This window comes from Etheostoma spectabile, chromosome 15, assembly GCF_008692095.1.
Source record: "Etheostoma spectabile isolate EspeVRDwgs_2016 chromosome 15, UIUC_Espe_1.0, whole genome shotgun sequence".
Lineage (NCBI taxonomy): Eukaryota > Metazoa > Chordata > Actinopteri > Perciformes > Percidae > Etheostoma > Etheostoma spectabile.
In genome coordinates this window covers 27,860,905-27,865,706 of record NC_045747.1, presented here as the reverse complement: position 1 = coordinate 27,865,706, position 4,802 = coordinate 27,860,905, and the positions used below count along the sequence as shown (strand labels likewise).

The following is a 4,802-nucleotide window of genomic DNA, read 5'->3' as shown; positions in this document are numbered from 1 at the left end:
AAATGACTGTAACCTACTGGCGGTCTGGCACACATGGGTGCTCAGCGGGTGCTCAGTAATTTGTGTTTCTGTTTCAAGAAGTGCCCTGGTGTGTCTGTACATGATGTTTTAGCGTGCTGCGGAAGCAGTAGCTGAGACACTGGGCAATGTATTTACCTGGTGGTACCAGTGGTAAAGTCTGACCTTCGTAGAAGCTTGCCAACACTCTTTGTCTGAAAACGTTGTGTTCTGTTGGTGTAAAGAGAAAACAAAAGTCAGACAATGCATCATTATTAGCTTACAGCATCAGCCTTAGCAAATCCAGCAAAATTACAAAATGTACAACCATCCTGTGTATGGTGTGAATGCCTCGGCCTGACACTTCTTAGGGCTGAATGTATGCCCCCATGTCCTGCTCACATAGGAAAACGTGACAATGGCCGGTGCTTACGTTTCTTACAATGCTTTTATTGACATCTTTATTTGTAGAATTGTGTAGTAAAAAGATTTTAAGTGAAGTTCAAATGGGATCTTTTTAGACCCGTCGTCTGGAAGGGGAAAAAGTAAATTATACTGTAGTTTCTACTTTTTTCCACTTAACAAAAAAAGCTAATCTTCTTAAATGAATAGATGAATGGTGAATAACACTGTATTACTTTACTTCATATGGATAAACCTATTTCAAAAAATAGGAAAATTAGGATGGAATCACGGTATATACACTACCGGTCAAAAGTTTGGGGTCACTTACAAATTTCTATTCCACTCCATTATAGACAGAATACCAGCTGATCTGAGTGGGGGGGGGGGGGCTGATCTTTAATGCAATATCTACATTACCCATTATCAGTAACCATTCCTCCAATCATCTAAAGGCACATTCTGTTTACTAATCTGATATCATTTTAAAAAACTAACTAGAAAAAACACTGGCGAACCCTTTTGCAATTATGTGAGCTCATAATGTAATCTGAAAACTGTTGACCGGGTTAAAAAAAACAATGCAACTGACCTCAGCTGGTATTCTGTCTATAATGGAGTGCAATGGAAATTTCTAAGTGACCCCAAACTTTTGACCGGTAGTGTGTGTATGTGTGTGTATGTACAGTGTACATTGTCTATTTAGACACTGTATATATGCAGGGGACTGGGCTAGGAGTGTCACGATACCAAAAATTCAGTAGATGTTTTCAATATCAGTAAAAAAAAAAAGAAAACACGATTCTCAACGCCACGGTAATAAAAAAAAGGATTTTCTAAGATTCCGTGTACTTTAACTTTCGAAAAATGTCATGAGAAGACATACACAACATGTGCAAGAGTATAAAACAACATAATAAAGTGCATTTAATGGTCATAGTGCAACCACTAGAGGCCCCACACACGTTCTAGTCTTCCAGGCATCTTTTCAAACAGTTTTTCTAACAGTTGCGTGACCAGAGACATCACAAACCCCGGCTAAATATTGGAGATGTATTTGAAAGGACGCTGAGTTGGCTAATTTCCATCTGAACAGGTAGCTAAGCATTAGCTTCAGGCTAATTTATCACAGCTACAGCTATGGGACAGGCATGTTAAGTCATTCCAACATTTGAGTAGCCACATTGTACATTGGTGTACATCGAAAAGAGAGGACTCTTGTTCACATTTTTTTGAAAGATATGAACCGGAAGCAGAAGGACGTGACTTTGGCAAGTTCTTCCTGACCTCCTTCTTCTGGATGTATCGACTGGATCACTCTGGGGCGTACGCTGCCCCCCCCCCCCTCGGTTCCGGAAGAGGCGCATCACCAACGCCAACACTGGCATTGTCGTTAACAAAAATTGTCATTTTAGAACTGGAAGGTATCATTATCATTGGTTCTCATGACTTCCCTAGACTGGGCCAGTGCTTAAAAAAAATGGCACTGTTCAGGCTGCAGCAACACTTTTAGTCCCGGAAAAACAATAATCTTTGCAACTACAATAGGGTTCCAAGCAACACTGGTACTGGAGGTAACGTGGGCCTTGCGTACTAAAGTGAAATACAATGTGTGATGGCTGCTCTCTTATGATCAATACATCTATCTATCTATGTGTACTGTATACAGTATACAGCCAAGGCATGATAACCACAAAGCAACAACATAATGGGGAGTGTGTGAAGTCTCTGAGCTATCACTGCCAAGTATTATAACAGCTTTCTATCACGTGAGCTGTTATTTACCTGGTGCATAGCCAGTAACTCAGCAAACAGCAAAGTCTGCGCGTTATCAGGTAAACAGAAGATTTTAAAGATATCTTGCTTGGAAAGTTGCTCTTCTCAATCCTATTCACTGTATGTCAGACTCATGTCATGTAGCCTTGTTTCAAAGCCTTGAGTGAGGCTTGAACGATTTATTGACATCAGACACTCAGCTCAGTCTAACTTAAACCTAGGAAATCGATTAGACAGCTGCAAGTGATGCAAATTGCTGCTGCGTGAGGCCTCACAAAGACCAAGAAATTGGATGGCATCACTCCAGTTCTGAGGTCTTTACACTGGCGGCCTGTCATTTGCTTTTCCCTGGTATTTCGGGTCCAGCCCCTTTAATGACTCTGAATTGCCTTGCTGCTAAAATGTGATACATACAGTAAATAAACAAACCTTCGTAACTTCAATGTTTGTATACTTTGCTGGACAAAATAACTACTCCATCTAGCACACGTCTGGGCAAAAATATAAAAAAAAAAAAGAGAACTTCATCTCCCATGGGGCCCCAGGTGCAGAAAAAGGCTCCACTGTAGCAAATTATACTGAACATTCCTAAAGCATGACTCTCCCACTTCCACACACACACACACACACACACACACACACACACACAATGTGGTTCCACACAGCATACGCCCTTCAAATCAATAGAAATGCAAACTCAGACATGCACTGTACTAATCTACAAACTCAAGTTTGTATTTATACTTGAGAGCAAGTGACAGAGAAAGCAAAGGTGTGTGTGTGTGTGTGTGTGTATGTGTATGTGTGTGTGTGTGTGTGTGTGTGTGTGTGTGTGTGTGTGTGTGTGTGTGTGTGTGTGTGGTGTGTCAGAGTGTCCAGCTCAGCACAGGCAGGTGGTGCAGTATCACATTGCCATCATTTATTCAACAGGACCCGGACAGAGAGAGGGGAGTGAGGAGCAGATGGATGGATGAGGTGTTGTCAGGGGATGGAGGAGGACGAGGATAGATTGCAGCAGGGAGACACTTTCCACTACACTTTCTTCACAGTTTGGATTAGATGCTATCAACAGCCATGTGTCCACCCAAATCCCCAGAACGTTTGAGGCAAACCTTTGATGCGTCCCCAAACAAGAGAGAATTCCTGAAGGAGAAAAGAGCCGTGCTGCTTTACTGACACATTTCAGCTTGCCTGAAGGCCAAATCAAAGACATTGTTTTGATAATACTCTACAGCAAAGTGAACCATGCAAATACAAGGTTGCAAAAAAGAAATTCACAAATGACTTCTTTTTTTAATGAATGCTAAAAGTTAGGGCTTCTTGATATGAGGAAAATACGTGAAATGGAAAAAGGTTGGTGTATATCACAATAACAATATCACTTGCAATAAATAAACTAACAGATATTGAAATGTACTGACTGAGACTATTATCAGCCATAAACCATGACAACCCAAGTCTGATATTAGTAATCAGAGGTGCGCTCCTCTGTGCTTCCACTGGAGCAGTCGCCCACTCATATTCTAATAACCACGGTGTCTGTCCCTTGACTCATATCAGTTAAATCAAAAGGTAATCAAAAGAGGGGCTATACTTAACAACCTAATTGTAATACCTCTTCAGATACACTTGAAAATATAGGATTTTCTCGCCTAAATTTTTACCCCCTAAAAAGTGCTGCAGTTTCCACCTGCTTTGGCCCTCTGTGATGACCCTGAGGTCATTGTGAAGCTAACACTCTCAATTTGTTGTTTCTAGTGGCATTGTGACACTAGGCCTTACTGACACAGAGCTACACAGGTTAGAACACAGAATTTCTATTTCCGTCCAAGTAAATCATCTGAAAAATTAATAAAAAGCACTACTGTAAGCATATTACATGGGCTATATACTAAAATAGTACCCTAGCCACATGTCTCAACTTAGAACAGAAAAAATCCAGAAGAAAATGACTTATAAAATGGATTTTATATGAATGTATTTCTACAGATATGTCTGTGCGTTTGTCTCATTTCTTATTTCTAAAAAAGCCCAAAAAGTGCTAAATACAAAACTTCTGAAATACAAAAACACATCCACATCACTCACACATATACCTAAAAGAAGTACATACATAGATTTATAGGAATAAGTAATCATAATATGATGAAATGCCATAAGAAGGCCTTATTTTTGCAATGAAAGGGCTGGAGTCATCACAGGGATAGTTTGATATCAATCAACTCGTCTTCTTATTGGCTACACAGGGATGCCAGTTTTATGACCTCTTTCTCTAACTGGTGGGATATGCTGTCACTTTTTCCCACGTGGGCCCAATGGGGACTGTGATATTTCATTGGCTTAGTTTGGGAGTATCTTGAGAAATCCTGAAGCTATTGGCTGGGAACAAAGATCGGTGGAATCTTCATAAGCCAGAGAGTCTAGTGGTGTCTTTGGTGACTCTGTAGCGTGCACAGGGAAAAAGATACACACGATCAAAACCGAGAAATTATGCACCATCTAGATTTCTCTACGTCAAAACTTGGGCTGAAACTACAAGATTGTGAGGGGACCAAATAATTATGGATTACAAGGCTTGGATATTCTAATACCTTGGCGTGTTGGCGATGTAGGAAAACCAAGTTTTT

General features: G+C 40.5%; 1 protein-coding gene across 1 annotated transcript in view; it reads right to left on the bottom strand.

The window, feature by feature from the left end:
• Positions 1-4,802, bottom strand: part of ccdc102a (coiled-coil domain containing 102A) — a gene marked incomplete in the record, with an annotated part of 104,233 nt that overhangs the window by 81,660 nt on the left and 17,771 nt on the right. Inside the window, 1 exon segment of the mRNA XM_032537675.1 lies at positions 157-228.